This window comes from Trachypithecus francoisi, unplaced genomic scaffold (assembly GCF_009764315.1).
Source record: "Trachypithecus francoisi isolate TF-2019V2 unplaced genomic scaffold, Tfra_2.0 Lachesis_group11, whole genome shotgun sequence".
Taxonomy (NCBI): Eukaryota; Metazoa; Chordata; class Mammalia; order Primates; family Cercopithecidae; genus Trachypithecus; species Trachypithecus francoisi.
In genome coordinates, this window is record NW_022681456.1 from 105269174 (window position 1) to 105287932 (window position 18759).

Sequence of the window (18759 nt, forward strand, 5' to 3'; positions counted from 1 at the left end):
ATTACAGGAGTAAGCCACCGCGCCCGGTGTGAGAACATTTTAAAGTAATATCCTTTTGAAGAATGAGGATGTATTAAATATTTAAAGTCTTGAGATGATAAAGAAATGATCAGGAATAAAAAATGTAATTTTCGACTTACACAGATGTGAGGTTTAGGTTACTCCAAATTGTTAATACTTCTGCTTATCCTCCAACTAGAACTTTATGTACTTATATAAATAATTGTGATCCTTTCAATTACCATATGGCCCAGTGCCACTAAAAGGCTGTTTCTATTAAACTACAGTAAGAATGCTGCTTTTAAGTCAGCCATCCCCTGCCCACACTCGGCTGTACTTGCTTTTCCCCAAACACACTATGCCCCTGTTCCTTTCTGGGCTTTGCAGAGGCTACTTCCTGTGAAAGTAGGCCTCTCTAAAGACCCACTCACCTCTACAAACTCAGCTACACTGACATCAAACAAGAAGCCCTCCTTAACCTCCGCAGTTGAAGGAGCTCCTTCCGCGCTCCCAGGCACCTTCCTCACTCTGCTCTTGCAATATATACAACATGACTATTACCACTTACTACCTACCTGTCCTTCCACTAGATGCTGTAAGCCTGAAGTCTAGGTAATGCCAGGTATGAGTGACAGATTCGCTAGTTAGAACAACTATGAAAGATAATGGTGAAAAGGCTTTGTTCCTTTTACAAAAGATCCAAACTTCGAGGTCTATTACTTCCTCCAGTCTGGTGGTATGTTGAAATTTGATCCCCAGTGTGGCAGTGTTGGGAGGTGGGGCCTAGTGGGAGGTGTCAGGGTCATGGGGGCGGATTCTTCATAAATAGATTAATGCCCTCCCCTGATGGTGAGTGAGTTCTCACTATGAACTCTGCCAGAGCTGGTTGCTGAAAAGAGCCTGGCACCTCCTCCCTCCGGCCAACCCCTCACTTGCCACCCCCCAAAGTATTTCCTCTCTCCCCATGTGATCTCTGCACACACTGGCTCCCCTTCACTTTCCACCATGAGTGGAAGCAGCCTGAGGCCCTCACCAGATGCCCAAACTTGAACTTTTTGAGACATCAGAATTGTAAGCCAAATAAACCTTTTTTCTTTACAAATTACCTAGTCTCGGGTATTCCTCTATAGCAACCCAAAATGAACTAAGTATTGTTAAACTCAATTTTAATGAGTAAGAACTAAAGCCAAGAAAGATGACTGTGACCTCGTTTTTCCCATGTTCCACTATTCCCACACTGTCCCACTCAATGGACAAGGGCCCTTGTTCTCTGAGCATGCACCATGAGTCAGAAACAAGGCGTATAGCTAGAGTGACTACAGATCCTGGTTCACCTGGAACAGCAATGGTTTAAACTGTTATTCTGGTGTAATTACCAATAGTGCCCTGGTTCACTCTCCAAAGTGTCTGGTTTAAACAACTACCCCTAAGTATAAAAGACTGAAAGTCCACTTATATAAACATATATGTAGTCCATGTCTACAGCGTGACAAGCATTTGGGAAAAACAGTGCTATTTTAATAAAAAGGATGACAGTTATCACTCACTGAATTGTTTACATGCTAAGCCCTTTACATATATAACTTAATCTTCAAACATCTACTAAAGCAGATATCATTATATCCAATATTCAAGTAAGGAGACTGGAGGTCTTAGAGACCTAAAAGAGATCTTAGAGAAACCAAGTACTCAAGGGCACACAATTAATTAACATGAGAAGCTGACTTGCATCCAGATTAATCATTCCAGATGATATATGGCAATTTCTGAAACTACAGAACACAGACACAGTTCCTTGGGACATCCTGAAGGGATGGGAAGAAGAAAAGATGAGAGATAAGGATGAAGCCAGGGACCAAGAAGAAACTAAGGTTGCCCTTCCTACAATATGAGTATCTTTTTTCTAACTCCTGGGTCTTTGATAGGTCTACTAAGCAGGGTGTGTGTGTGTGTGTGTATGAGTGTGTGTCTGTGCACATACGCACCCATATTTGTCTTTTAATAAAAACCAATGGAAGAGAAAGGTTTAACGTTTAAAGCTTTAAAGGGCAAAACCGAAGACTACACATTGAAGTAGATGACAAAGACAGATGAAAAGCCATTCAACTGATACAGAAGGAAGATCACAGGGAAACTGTCACAAGTATTGAAATTGGAGGTTCAAGACAAGTTTTCCTAAAATTTCTAAGGAGCAAGTATAGCCTAGCTGAAGTCTGGGAGAAAGTAAAAGAGAGTAGGGGAGACAGAGACAGGGCATTAGCTGATATAATATGGTATTATGTGGCAATAAAAGCTGTATTTTTCCCATCTGATATCAACCTTAACATGGTGAGACTGTATGTTCTTCAAAGGCAGAAACAATGGATTTCATCTTATTCTAATATTATAACTTTCACAAAGCTCACTTTAGAGAAAACAAATAGTCTTTGCAAAATTACCTTAGTAGAGCTTAAAAACAAACAAACAAAAAAAAGACTTTATATTCTAACCTTGTCTTATTTCTACATTTTCTCTACTGCGTTCAGGTTAATATAGACACAGTCTCAATATCCAGGTATTAAAACCAGGTCACAGAGAATGACTTGAGTAAGATGACAGTCACCGGTGCAATGAGGAGTAGAATCAATCACAGTCTCACACCTATCAGGTAATTACACACTGACCCCATTTTTACAAACTCAGCCAAATTAAAGAATGCAAACCAATAATAAATGGTCACCAAACTCTCACCAATTCAATCTGCAATCTAGTAATCATATCTGCCTTTAAGATTAATGTGGCAATTAAACAAATTAATCTGTAAAACAAAACAAAACAAAAACCTAGTGTAACACACACACACACACACACACACCCCATCCGTAAAAATCTAAAAAGACATAAATACACACGCTATATGTACACATTTCTTTTTCTGCAGAGAAAACCAAGAAACTGCTAATAATGATTACCTTTGGATAGAGGAAAAACAATGAGAAAAAAGGAAATCTTATTTTTCATTTCATAACTTTCATTTTTTTTTAACTTTGTAAAGACAAGGTCTCCCTTTATTTCCCAGACTGGCCTCAAACCCACGACCTCAGATTATCCTTCTGCCTTGGCCTCCCAAAGTGCTGGGATTGTAAGTATGAACCACCTCATTTTATACCTTTCACTTATTGTATTACTTTTTTTCAATAAACAATTTATACAATGACTCATACTTTGATTGTGCTAAAAACCTACTTTCCAGAATTTCAGAAAAGTAGAAGGTACCAGACATGTCATGTCAGAAGAGCTCCCCTTCCTCCTCCTCCTCTTCCTCAGCCTACTCAACATGAAGACCTTTCTGATGATCTACTTCCACTTACTGTATAGTAAATACATTTTCTCTTCCTTATGATTTTCCTAATAACACTGTCTTTTCTCTTACTTTATTGTACAAATACACTATATAATACATATACCATACAATATGTGTTAATTGACTGTGTATGTTATTGGTAAGCCTTCTGGTCAACAATAGGCTATCGGTAGTTAAGTTCTGGGGTAGTCAAGAGTTATACGCAGAGTTCTGACTCCATAGGAGACTGGCACTCCCTAACCCCCATGTTGCGTGCAAGGGTCAACTGCAGACTAAGACAGGAACACACTGCTCTTTCTCATTCCCAGAGATGCTGAGCACCACACCTCCAGGAAGCATGATACTGATAATGTAGGCATACATCTCAGTCAAATCATTCATTAATAACAGCTCAGGAGTTCAGTATATTCAGCCCTGCCTAGAGACTGTGACATGCCCCTTGTTATTCAATTCTGTGTATAGTCTAGGCTCAAGAAGTTTTGTTTTTACGTTTGAGACAGGGTCTCAGTCTGTCACCCAGTCTTGAGTGTAGAGGTGCAATCACAGCTCACTGCAGCCTTGACCTCCCAGGCTTAAGCAATCCTTTCATCCTAGCCTCCCCAGTAGCCGGGACTACAGGCATACACCACCACACCTGGCTAATTTTTGTATTTTTTGTAGAGTGAGGGTTTTGTCATGTTGCCCAGGCTGGTCTCAAACTCCTGGGCTCAAGTGATCCTCTCACCTCAGCCTCCTAAAGTGTTAGGATTACATGCATGAGCTACCACACCTGGCCCCTTGATACATTTATCCTTATGGAAAATGTATTTTTTACTGTAAATACATATGTATTTTTAAAGGCATATAATGAAATCACAGACATCAGGTCAACATTTAGATTTTTTAAAAAATATAATCTGTATTAAAATTTCTGATTATTAATATGGTACATACTTGCTTTACATAATCTGTGTTTTAAATGAACACAGTAATTATTTTCCTATAGTTCTACCACTTGGAGAAAATCATCATTAACACTGTAGTATGTTTTCTCCTAGGTTTTTATCCCCCCATATAGTTTTATTTTATTTTATTTTTTTTGAGACTGAATTTCACTCTTATTGCCCAGGCTGGAGTGCAATGGCACGCTCTTGGCTCACCACAACCTCTGCCTCCCAGGTTCAAGTGATTTTCCTGCCTCAGCCTCCCGAGTAGCTGGGATTAGAGGTATGCGCCATGACGCTCGGCTAATTACATATTTTTTAGTAAAGACGGGGTTTCTCTATGTTGGTCAGGCTGGTCTCGAACTCCTGACCTCAAGTGATCCGCTCGCCTCGGCCTCCCAAAGTGTTGGGATTACAGGCATGAGCCACCGCACCCAACAGTTTTTGTTTCTTTTTTTAAAGGTTATAATATATTATGTCCTGATATTGTCACTTTTCAGGTTATCATTTTTACATTTCATTGAAGAGTTTAAAAAAATCTATAGATAAGCAGGTAGATAAACTCTTTTATTGGCTGCATAACAGTCTGCCTTCTAGTCGCACTGTATGCGCATTCTTATCTTACTTCTCCCACTGCCAAAACTGGGAATTACAGAGGTCTGCAATATCCCTGATGAACACAGATGCGAAAATCCTCAACTACACATGAGCCCACTGAACTCAGCAGCACATCAAAAAGATAATCCATTATGATCAAATGGGTTTTATATCAGGCATGCAAGGATGGTTCAACATATGCAAATCAACAAATGTAATACATCACCTAAACAGAATCAAGGATAAAAACCATATGATCATCTCAATAGACACAGAAACAGCATTTGATAAAATTTAATATCCCTTCATGATAAAAACATCAACAAACTAGGCACAGAAGGAACACACCATACATGGGGAAAGGACACACTCTTCAATATATGGTGCTGAGAAATTAAATAGCTGAACGTAGATGAATGAAACTGGATCCCTGTCACCATATATAAAAATCAACTATAGATGAATGAGTTACATTTATGTATATGTTATTTATATGTGTGTCATGTATATGTTTTTGAATCTGCAATAATACAACATGCTAAAATTAATAATGGTCATGTACTATAAACCCACAGCTAACATCATACTAAATGAGGAAAATTGAAAGCATTTTCTCCCAGAAACTGGAACAAGACAAGGATGCCTACTTTCACCACTCCTATTCAACATAATACTGGAGGTTCTAGCCAGAGAAATAAGGCAAGAGAAATAAATAAAATACATCCAAGGGTGTGCATGGTGGCTCACAACTGTAATCCCAGCACTTTGGGAGGCCAAGGCAGGTGGAGAGCTTGACCTCAGGAGTTCAAGACTAGCTGGGCAACATGGCAGAACCCCGTCTCTGCAAAAAATACAAAAATTAGCCAGGTGTGGTGGCACGCCCCTGTGGTGCCAGATACTCAGGAGTCTGAGGTAGGAGGATTGCTTGAGCCCCAGAGGCCGAGACTGCAGTAAGCTCTGAGTGTGCCACTGCACTCTAGCCTGGATGACAGAGCAAGACTCTGTCTCAAAAAAATAATAAAAAAGAAAAAAAGAAATAAAAGGACAAATTAAAAAATTACAAAAGGGGAAGCCAACTTATCCTATTTGCTGATATTACCTTATATCTAGAAAAACCTAAAGACTCCACCAAAAATCTCTTCAGACTTGATAAATGATTCATGAAGTTACAGGATACAAAATCATTGTATAAAAACAAAGAGTGTTTCTACACATCAATAATGATTGAACTGAAGAAGAAATCAAGAAGCCAAACCTCATGTACAATAGCAAGAAAACAAAATACCTAGAAATAAATTTAACCAAGGAGGTGAAAGATCTCTATGAGGAAAACTATAAAAACTGAGGATGACCCAAACAAAAACATCCCATGCTCATGGATGGGAAGAATTATTATCATTAAAATGCTCATACTGCCCAAAGCAATCTACAGAGTCAGTGCAATCCCTATAGAAACACCAACATCATTTTTCACAGAACTAGAAAAAACAATCCTAAAACTCTTCTGTAACCAAGGAAGAGCTTAAATAGCTAAAGTAATCCTCAGTAAAAAGAACAAAGCTGAAGGCATCACATTAACTGACTTCAAAACATACTACAAAGTCATAGTAACCAAAACAGCATGGTACTGGTATAAAACCAGACACACAGATCAATGGAACAGAATAGAGAACCCAGAAGTAAAGCCACATATTTGCAGCCAGCTAATCTTTGACAAAGCCAACAAGGACATACACGGGTAAAGGACACCCTCTTCAATATATGGTGCTGGGAAATTAACCAAATGTAGATGAATGAAATTGGACCCCTATCTGTCACCACATATAAAAATCAATTCTAAATGAATGAGTTCCATTTATGTATAGGTTATTTATATTTGTGTCATGTATATGTTTTTGAATCTTCAATAATATAATGTGCTAAATATATATTTTTTGTTAAGTATTAAAAATGAACAAATCATTAAGCCTACATCAATGTGTATTCTTTTTTAAAATGTCCACTAAGGGTCACAAATAAATTTTTTAAATTAAGTACTGATTTTTTTTTTTTTTTTGAGACAGAGTTTCGCTCTGTTGCTCAGGCTGGAGTGCAATGGCATGATCTCTGCTCACTGCAACCTCCACCTCCAGGGTTCAAGTGATTCTCCTGCCTCAGCCTTCTGAGTAGCTGAAATTACAGGTGCACACCACCACACTCAGTTAATTTTTTGTATTTTTAGTAGAGATGGGGTTTCACCATGTTGGTCAGGCTGGTCTCAATCTCCTGACCTCGTGATCCACCCGACTTGGCCTCCCAAAGTGCTGGGATTACAGGCGTGAACCACTGCGCCTGGCCAATAATTTTTTATATAATACGGGTATTAACTCTATTTGGTTTTTGTTTGTTTTTGAGACTGAGTTTCGCTCTTTCACCCAGGCTGGAGTGCAGTGATGCAATCTCAGCTCACTGTACCCTCCACCCAGCCGGTTCAAGCAATTCTCCTGCCTCAGCCTCCCAATTAGCTGGGATTATACGTGCCCGCCACCATGCCCAGCTAATTTTTGTATTTTTACTAGACACAGGGTTTTGCCATGTTGGCCAGGCTGGTGATCTACCCGCCTTGGCCTTCCAAAGTGCTGGGATTACAGGCATGAGCCACTGTGCCCGACCAACTCTATTTGTTATATATTGTAATTATATACTATGTCATACAGTCATGCACTGCATAACAATGTTTTAGTCAATGACGGACCACATATAGCCCCATTAGATTACACTGGATCTGAAAAATTCCTATTGGCCTAGTGATGGCGTAGCCATTATAGCATTGCAGTACAATGCATTCATTACTCAAGTGTCTCTGGTGATGCTGGTGTAAGCAAACTCATTGCACTGCCAGTCTTGGAAGACAATAGCACTGACAATTATGTACAATGCATAATATTTGAAAATGATAATAAATGACTATGTTTCCAGTTTGTGTATTTACTATACCCTTAATCCATACTTTAAAGGGTATTTCTACCTTTTTTTTTTTTTTTTAAAGTTAACTGTAAAAACCTCAGGCAGGTCCTTCAGGACATATTCCAGAAGAAGGCATTGTTATCATAGGCGATGACAGCTCTATGGGTGTTATGGCCCCTGAAGACCTTCCAATACAAGATGTGGAGGTGAAAAGTGATATTGGTAATCTTGACCCTGTGTAGGCCTAGGCTAAAATGTGTGTTTGTGTCTTAGTTTTTAACAAGAAAGTTTGAAAAGAAATAATTTTAAAAATAGGAAAAAGCTTATAGAACAGGAATATAAATAAAACATTTGCACAGCTGTACGATGCATTTGTATTTTAAGCTAAGTGTTATTACAAAAGAATCAAAAAGTTAAAATTTAAAAGTTCATAAAGTAAAAAAGTTACATAGTAAGCTAAGGTTAATTTCATATTAAAGAATAAAAATTATTAATAGGCAGGGCACAGTGGATAAAAATTTTTGATTTTTAAAAATTAAAAATAGGCCTGTTATCCCACCTCTTCGGGAGGCTGAGGAAGGTGGATTGCTTGAGCCCAGGATTTCAACACCAGCCTGGGCAACATAGTGAGACCTTGTTTCTACAAAAAAAAAAAAAATTAAAAATTAGCTGGGTAAGGTAGAATGTACTTTTAAAACATTAAAAATTAGCTGGGCGTGGTGAAATGCACTTGTAGTCCCAGCTACTTGATAGGTTGAAGCAGGCGGATCACTTGAGCCCAGGAGGTCAAGGCTTCAGTGAGCTGTGACAATGCCACTGCACTCCAGTCTGGGTGACAGAGACCCTAGTCTCAAAAAAAAGAAAAAAAAAAAAAAAAGAAAGACATTTTAAAATAAATGTGCAGCTTAAGTACATGGTGTTTACAAAGTCTACAGAAGAGTGCAATAATGTTCTAGGCCCTCACATTCACTAAACACTCACTTACTGCCTCACCCAGGGCAACTTCCAGACCTGCAAGTTCCATTCTAGGCAATACCCCATACAGGTGTACCACTTTTAAATCTTTTAAACTGTATTTTTACCATACCTTTTCTATGTTTAGATATGTTTAGACACACAAATATCTACCACTGTATTACAATTGCGTAGAGTATTTAGTACAGTCACATGCTGTAAAGGTTTGTGGCCTAGGAGCCATGGGCTATCATACAGCCTGGGTGTGTAGGAGGCTATACCATCCAGGTTTGTAGAAGTACACTCTATAATATTCACACCTCAACAACAATCACCTAAAGACACATTTCTCAATGTGTATTCCTGTTAAATGACAGATGACTGTATGTTACCAATGTAATTACATATTAATATTATAATGTTATTACATATTATATAAAGAAAAAATCTGAATACACGACTTGAATATTTTCACCAGGTGACTGCCTTTTTGTGATTTGATATAAGCAAAATTAAATTATTTTAATTTTTAATATCATTACACATATGAATTGTTCTATTTTAACCTTTGCGTCTATGTTTTAGTACATTCTTTCTCCCAAGCCCAAGCTCAGATATTCATATACACTCTTTTCTAGTATATGCGTTACTACATTTTTACATTCATTATTTGCAGTGGCACTTTTATCAATACAACGTTCTTCTGAGCTTTCCATTCTGCTCCAAGTATTTGTCTATTTTATCAACATCATACCATTTTCAAATTAATATCTAGCATTACAACTTTCCCTTCATTATTCTTGTTTACTGTATAAACATTTCTTGGCTCTTATATATTCTATAAAAATGTAAAACAATTCAGAATCACTGATCTATGAGAAATTCCTGAGATTTTGCTTGGAGTTATATTTAACTTACAAATCAATATAAAATACTAAAACTAAAGAATTATCTTCCTATCCAGAATCATGAGTCTCCTCATCATCTTCAGAGCCAAGTTTACTAGTTTCCTTTCTACAGGCCATTTGCGTTTCTTACCAAGTTTAATCCCTGGCATATTTTGTGTTGTAACTATAAACGGGCTTTTTTTTCCTCATATTTTTAAACTGGTTATCATACACAAAAGATCATGATATTTACATGACTTATAGTGGAACCCTACTAAACTCCATTTTAGTTGATTGCCTTGGGAACTTTTTATTATCTGCAAATAATTTTTAGTCTCCTTTTCAACAGTTCTCTCTGTCACCCAGGGTGGAGTGCAGTGGTATAATCCTCCCACCTCAGCCTCCGGAGTAGCTGGAACTACAGGTTGCAATTACTGTGCCCAGCTGGTTTTTTATAATTTTTTTGCAGAGACAGGGTCTTGAACTCCTGAACTCAAGTGATCCTCCTGCCTCAGCCTCCCAAAATGCTGGGATTACAGGTGTTAGCCACTATGTCTGGCCCATCAGTGCTACTTTAGAGAGTACTGATAACAGCAAGTATGTTGCTAATTCTAATACAATTTTAGGTCAAATTCACCATGTTAGTACTTCGGCTGAGTTTGACCTGAATGTTGTTTACAAAATTATAGATACTTCCCATAAAATATTAACAGTAAATATCTCTAAACATTGACAGGAGTGAAGTTATTTTCCTTCACATTTTCCCAGTAAACAGATTTCTGATTTTCTTTTTATTAATTAGACTAGCCATGAACTCTCCCTATTTATTTTCCAAGTTTCCTTAAATGAATGGACACACATACATGCCCACACATACTCACTCTTATCACCCTATTTCTCCTAGTGTTCTTTGTTTGAGAATTTTTAACTTCGAATAACCTTGGCTAGCAATCAACATCTTGCAGAAGGCAAGAGAGAATCAAATCTTAAGAAAAGCTTCCTCCCCAGGCGCAGTGGCTCATGCCTGTAATCCCAGCACTTTCGGAGGCTGAGGCGGGCAGATTACGAGGTCAAGAGATCGAGACCATGCTGGTCAACATGGTGTAACCCCATCTCTACTAAAAATACAAAATTAGCCAGGTGTGGTGGTGTATGCCTGTAATCCCAGCTACTTGGGAGGTTGAGGCAGGAGAATCGCTTGAGCCTAGGAGGCGGAGGTTGCGGTGAGCCGAGATCGGGCTGCTGCACTCCAGCCTGGGCAACAAGAGTGAGACTCTATCTCAAAAAAAGAAAAAAAAAAAAGCTTTCTCTTCAGAAACAATATTCTACAGTCCTTTGTGAAAGATAGGACACCTAAAAATGATGTCTGGATACGAATTTCTCAAAGTAAGCTGACTCCACTAATAAAAATGATGCCTCATTCTTTTTACTAAAATATATTTGTATTAAGACTGCAGTACAAAACGCCATAACATAAAAATATTAGCAAACTGATAATAGGGAAGTCAAAACATTCTCAAGTCAGAGCTTCATAAAAACCAAATTCCAATATTCTTAATATTAGACTTGCACATTAACCAATGGATATGGCAATTTCTTCAATCAGTATCAAATCCTGTTTGTTTCATATTTCATTAGGTAATCATCATGCCAAACCTATCTCAAAATCTGAAATAACTAGTTCGCGATACATTATCAGAAAATGTCAATCTCAAATATAAACAGCTGAACTTTTCATTTTTTTTCTACTCGGGAAGTTTCAAAGCGCTGAAACATGCAAATTGTTACTCATCTTCTAAAAACAGAAATAAAATAATTAGGTCACAATGGATGGCTCCTTTCTTGGCCAAAAAAGGGATGATGAATGCAATTGGAATGTTTATTGTCACTGAAATTCTTCAGGCCTGGATTCCAAGTATGCGTCTTGATGCAGGTTACTATGACAACTTAAACTACAGAAAATGTCACACCCCCTCCTATCAAGTAGTTTTCTCTGCAAGATCATTTCAAACCTTCTAAAACTTGCATGCACAAATTATCTGTAACAACAATAAACACCTCATTACAAGTTTTATTCAAAAATGCCCCTATCTAAACCTGTAAAAACAGGTATAAGCATATAAAAATAATTCCATTAAATCTACACGGGATAGAAAAACCTGAAAATACACACACTCACATACACATACATACACATACCCTTTAAAATATAAAATATTGAGAGTATTTTTAAACTACTTTCCATTACCAGAGGCACAGTACATTACTACCATATGTTTCATTCCAGAAACTGGATAATTACTTGCAAGGCAGTTTTGAACTATTATAGAACTAAGTCCTGTTTATCATTATTTTCCTTTCACTAATGCATCTTATGGGAAGGTACTAGAAAGAGGGGATGAGGGAAGATTACAGTCCTATCTAGAACAGAAAGAGAAGCAAATACATAATCTGTAAAACTTATTGTTTTACCCAATCTGTCTTTTTACACAAAATATGAGCTTTAAAGTTTCTTTTCACACAGCATAACAAACTTGTGATAAACTGTAAATTATTCTCACATTGCTCTAAAAGAAAAATGGCTCAAGAGAAGCTGCATCGTTATGAAAAAAATGTGAGTCAGTAGAAAGATACTGATTGCAAAAAATTAACAATTTTAACTAGCTCCATGAAAAAAAATTAACACAGTTTTACAGTGTAGCAATTCTGAGACTTCAAAGCTGGTTTTGCTGCCCATCCAAGTTAACACGACTAGAATTGGATGTTTCATTCAGAAAGGTTTAGGGAAGTCCCTCTCCTGTAAACTGGGTTCAGTAGCCTCCACAGGCAAACACGTTTTCTAAGTTTCAGATATAAATATACCTCAATGCTAGGCAGACCCTTCATTTATTTACAACATTTTAAAATAACACTTCATTCAAAAAAGGGAAACAAATCAGTAAGCTAAAGGAGTCTCTTTGCTCTGTAAATCAAGGATCAAAATTAAAGGCTGCTGACCTAGAGACTATTGAGTGTTTGAGAAGAACCCGCAAAAAATGAAAATTCTTCAGCAGCAAACTCCAAGCAACTCATAAAATCCCCACCTGTATTAGTGGATAACTACTAGTGATCCAGAGGAACAAAACAACTAAAATGTTCAAACCCAAATACACAAAATCCCCAAACATTAAGCCTCAACCACAGTTCCTGTTGGTATAACTTACACATAGATTCTCCTTCATAAAAAATAATTAATGTATAAAAGAAAGCTTTATTGCACAGCTTCATCAGTAATGGTAGCCAAAACTAAAATTTAAGTGACTATCAGAGAGAACTTTAGTCAATTGTACCACATAGTACATTTCTTTTTTCTTATGCTTTTCCTTTTTAGGCCATATTACAAATGGCAGGGCCTTAAACATAGGGTCTGAATAGGCCTTTTTGACTCTCACGTGGATAGAACAAAATTGCCTCATTAGAACCATGCTATCTTTTGACTCTCAACATTTGTGGCCTTCTAGTCATGGTTTTTGCTAATGCTGTAAGCAACATACCAGGGTCTACAAAAGGGAAACTGAACTGGTGAGGATATGGATTTGTGGTTTTAGGAGTCCAGTCTCCCCATATAATCTAGCAATTATTAGAAAGCTGTGAAGTTAGTTTTTTATTTCAGGGGGAAATCAGTTTATGTGAGACCTTCAAGATCCAGCATCTAGTTAAAAACGCACGCACATAACTTTTGCAAATGAGAGATTAAGGAATTTATGAGACAGCACGCTGGCTGGTGCCCTCACAGAGTTCATTCACCTGTAAAGTGTGAACAATTTATTCATAAGTGATTTACCCATTACAAACAAGGTCAAATTATTTTCCCTCCTGGGACCAATAAGTAATTTAAATGCTCAAGGGACAAGAGATGACATACAGCAAACATACTAAAACTGAGACGTAATTTAGTTGAATATCCTCTCCCAAGGAGATTTTTATGCCCCCCTTGACTTAATGAAGCCAATAATAGACATTATTAAAGAAATGGAAACACAAGCTATAGGATTTTCCAGACTTAACCAAGATTATCACAGAGAAAAGTCTGAAAAACTAGTTAGCCATCAAGATTTTCTAGCCTTTCACTATGAGAAATACTTCTCTGCTTAAAAGAGGTTGCCAATTTATAGCATTAATAGAACAATGCTCAGAAAGCCCAAGAGTGGTGACACACAGCTTTGAAATATTTTGCTTCAGACTCCAAACTTGAAACCTAAGGCATGTTTTATGATACTTTTAGTGTCGACCCAAATTTGGACCTAGGAATTATACTGCAGTGGCAACAGACACCATCACCAACTATACTTAGTCCTTCTCTAAATAAAGGGCTTACAAATGATGATTCTTAAGAGTTTACTAATGAACATGACCTATGAAAGTCTCCCTAAATTTTGAAAGATTTTTTTTAAAAGCCACTGAAAGTGCTACTCTTCTAGGATGTAATGTATGTAAGGAGTACACCTCAGCACCACTCACCTCAGCACGCAGGAGTCTCCCAGCCAGTGAGAACGAGGTAGTCTTGAGGAAGGACAGCACCACACAGGTATTCTAGGAGGATCTACACAGGCACCTGCAAAAGTACACAGGGTTCTTACAGTCCTGGCTAATTTTTATCTTAAAAATACTAAATCATTCCATTTTAACATACAATCACCAAAGAGCAAAATACAAGTACATGGCTTCAAATAATTTTCCCAAGAATTTTCCTCCCCTGTCCCCACTCTTCCCCCTTAGCTATTTGAATTGCAGTTCTTGTGGGGTGGGTTTGTTTGGTTTGGTTTCAATTAGCATTTTTGTGCTTTTGAAAAAGGAATTTCAGTTGTTTCTATAAAAGGTCATTTGATTGGCCCATGGAGTTCTAGGAGAGACTTTGTGTCTTCTTTTTCTACTGACCCCAGCTCCCTATGATACCACACTAATTTCTTGAAAGCAGTTTTACATTTGGAAAAATTGCCTAAGGCCAGGGCTAAAATTGAAGTTGAAGGCGATCTCTCAGGTCCTAAAAAATAAAAACAAAAAATACACTGCACTTCTCCTTGGTGAGTACAAATTCCTACTACTGACTAACCTAAGAAAGAGGGTAACTTGGCACCGTTTCTTTTGACCATTTTATTGCCTAATGCTGTGAGAATGTGAAACTTTGCCACAACATTAGCTATAAAGAAAGCCCAAGGAAGAAATCTTGGCCACAAGATGGGAATTGATGCAATTCATATGTCTGCCACATTCAGACTATGCCCTTCACAGATGTTTCTGCATTTATTTATAGAAAGATTTACTTTAGCAACAAGACCAGCTTCCATCAACCATTTTTTTATAAATCTATCCAGACATGAAACTACTTTTATTATGAATAGAAAATGCCACCCCCAAATGTTAAAATCCTTAAATTTCTTAGTCATGAAATAATATGAAATATCAAATTAGAGCACAAGGAGAAAGAGCTGGCAGACCCCAAATCTGATGCAAATGTAAGAAAATATACACATTTCAAACACCACTGAGGAAGGGAGAAGTTAGTCCAAAGTTTCCCCTTTCATAGCTGGGCTCTCCCTGCACAGCTGCTATATCCCTGAATGAAGACTTTGTCTCCAAAGCTGGTTACTACATTCACACTTCATATAACTTAATAGTTGTTATAAAAATGCCAATGGCTTCCTGATTATTTTTTACATAGTGCTACAGTTGTAACACAAAGGTGCATCAGTGCCCGCTTCCAAATCTTAAAAAGAAGGTAGCAGTCACATTAATTTTTTTTCCTAATAAAAATATATAGGTTTAAGCTAGCTAGATATCACAGAATTTCTACTACATCTTATACCAGATATTGGGTTAGAGTCTTCTGGCTTCAAGTAGACCTACCTACCTACCTACCTCCTAAAGAAGCTAAAAGAAATACACACATCTGAGGGTGACAGGATTTGGCAAAAGAGCCTGTCTGTGGAGGGTGTCATCCAAAAAGCAATGAAAGGTCAATCCTGCTGGGAAAGAGGACTGGGTGGCAAATTCAAAACCAAGTGAGAAGAGGCTAAATGGACTAACAACCACCCTAATTCCCATCCTTGGGCCTGGGAGCTGTCTGGAGTCTAGCCTGGTTGTCAAAAGTATTCTTATTCACCTAAATCAAAATCTCTTCCTAACCAACTTTTCTTCAGTAAAGCCTCATCTCTCTTTTTAGTTGTGTTTTCAAGAAAAACTTTTGAGGGTGGGAAGTGGATAGCTGAGAATGAGTTTCAAAAACTGACATATAATTGTTATCATCTTTGTCCATAAAATAAGGTTGTCACTAGAGCCAGAGATTTAAAGGCCAAAAAGATTATGGTGCTTATTCTCTCATATGTAATTCAAACTGACACTAATATATATGCAGAGATTAAAATCTCTCCTTAGATTTTTATAATTGCAAAATTCACTTTGAGATGAGATGAGCGGTACAGGCAGCAGGAGCAGTTCTGTGGTACCCTGGGAATGTAATGTGCTCAGGATGTCTCCGGGAAATGCCAAGCTTGACAAAAGTCAGGGCTTGGGCTCTTGTGAACCTGCACCCCCTCCCCAGCTCCTGTCGACTCCTACAACCTCCTAACTACTCAGCCCATTGTTCACTCTTCACCAGGTCACTGGTGAAGATCCAATCCTACCATCCTACTGCTTTTGAAAGTCTCCACAAAAAAGTTCAACCTTCTTTTGTTTGTCAGGTAACTGCAGTGACAAAATGTTCCTAATCACAAATGCAAACATGAGCTCTGGCAGGTGTGGGAGTACTAGGAAGGCAGTGAGAAACAAGAGGCTTAAGTGAAGATGGTCTCAGGAAACTGCATGCATTGCGTTTTTTCCACGAGCCCCTTCGCATCCCTTCCTGCGGCTGTCCAGGCCCATCTCCAGTGTCTCCCCTGAAGCCACCACGTGGCATACACAGCCTCACCCCACTTCAGTTTCCCCGCCTGTCCTTCAAGTTGGCATCCCAGGTACAGGCCTTACCAAATTTTTATGCTGGCCAAACTCCAACTCACTCTCCAAGACTCCACTCAAGTATGACCTCATCACTCCCTTATCAAAACTAGTCACTCCAGGTATTCTCAAGTGGCTGACACTTAGTACTCACTGGTACTGTTCATCTAATCCTCACAACAACCCTATGAGGCAAGTAATCTGTAATAAGTGAATAATTAGAAAAGAATCAAAAGGTTAAATAACCGCCCAGGGTCATACAGCTAAACAGGAGAGGCAAGAACTGAACTCAAGCAAATTGACTTCAGAGCCCATGATCTTCAATAACTATTTGAAATGTTTGCCTCTTCTTGAGGGCAGAGACACTCTGCACTGACAACTGCATTCTCGATGCCTAGCATGTAAGTGGGGCTCGATAAATATCTGCTGAAGGCTTGATGAATTCAGAGGGTTTTACAGAATGGCAGCAGATTGTACAGTGGTTCTGAGCTTATCCTCAGTGAAAGTCCTGCTTACCTAAATAATTCCTTTTACCTAGATATAATACTCCTGTTACCACATGTCTGAAAAACAGGTATCTATTATACTTGAAATGACCATAAATCAATGAACGCCAACATGTAATTGTGGGGAAAAGAAGAGGATAAAAATTGGGGAAGCCCCACCAATAATTATATTATTTTTGGTAAAACTTAAGGTGATTCAAACATTAATTGGACACTTATAAAAATGTGCTAAGGATTAAGCAGCATTCTTTTATTTTGGTAGCTAGCTTCCATAATGGCCCCCAATGGTTTTCACACCCTGTGTATTCTTCTCCTACAATGAACAGAGGTAACCTGGACAGCCCATAGGATATTGTGGAATGATGTCATAAAGATATGGTAGCTTCCATCTTGCTCTCTTCGATCACCTGTCCTGATATAAGTCAGACATTCAAGCAGCCCTATGGAGACATCCATATGGTGAGGAGCTGAGCCCTCCCGCCAACAACCTGCGCAAATTTGCGAAGCATGTGAGTGAACCACCTTGGAAGTGGATTTTCCAGCCCCGATCAAACCTTCATGTAGGCTACATACAAAATGGACTGACACCTGGGTTGCAATCTTATTAAAGATCCAGAATCAAAACCATTCACCCAAGCCATTCCTGGATCCCTGATCCAAAGAAACGAGGTGAGAGTTTAAAAAAAAAAAAAAAAAGAAAAGAAGAAGTTAGGTCTCTAGGCATGGGGCAACTTGCTATGCAGTAACAAGTAATTAAATTAAATAGTTTATAGTAATGCAAATAGAAGTTATTGATGTTAACACAATATCAGGTTATTGCAATTCCTAAACACTAAACACAAGCAAAATAGAATGCTCAAGAATAACTCAAGAGCAAAATAAATTCCAGTTTCCAAGAGGCTCTGCTTTTTTTTTTTTTAAACAACAGAAGAATGCAAACCCTTCATTTCCTTGTAGATGTTTTTTAATGACTGCTGATTAACTGTTGCGTGTGTTCTCTTCCTTCAAACTAGGCCCACTAGGAGAGATAATCAATAGACAATACTGACATTTCTACCACTGTAAAAATGAGAAGCGTTTATTGCTCTGGTTATTTAAGTATTATAGGTCAGATAAAAAGTCTAGAAGTTTTGGAGGAAACCAGCTACTCTCTACTCTGTGATTCCAAGATTCCCAAAATGTTCTTGTGTGTGTGGGTTTTTTGTTTTTTGTTTTTTTTTTAAAAGCACATTTCTTTTTATTGAAAAGAGAAAACCCATTTGAAATTCTAAATATTCAACTACAAATAAACTATGGTAGCACATTTTCATAGGTGATATCCCTGTGCATCCACAAAATAAACTATAAATATTATGGAATTCTAAACTACTCCTAAATTTTTGTTGTCCAATAAAATAGTGGGAACATTTAAGGTGGTTTTTTTTTGCCTTGTCATCAAAATACATAGACACACATCTCCACATATAATTCAGTTCTGCTAACAGCAAGACACAATGTTAGTAAGGAAGGTATCTTAGGTTTTACACAGTCCCTGTGAAAGGTTAATAAGATGATCACAGAAGCAATAAGGTAGATATTATGTGGAAATAAATCCATTACGATACTATTAAGCTATATTAGCTTGCAAAACA

The 18759-nt window shown here is 37.8% G+C and overlaps 1 protein-coding gene across 2 annotated transcripts in view; it reads right to left on the reverse strand.

Annotated features, from left to right (window-relative positions):
- The window catches only part of RASSF8 (Ras association domain family member 8), a 122470-nt gene that overhangs the window by 72120 nt on the left and 31591 nt on the right, over positions 1 to 18759 (reverse strand). For both annotated transcript variants that reach the window (XM_033222630.1, XM_033222628.1), the window contains exon 2: positions 14151 to 14244. The gene's annotated coding sequence lies outside the window, so the exon portion shown is untranslated. The remainder of the gene's footprint in view (positions 1 to 14150; positions 14245 to 18759) is intronic.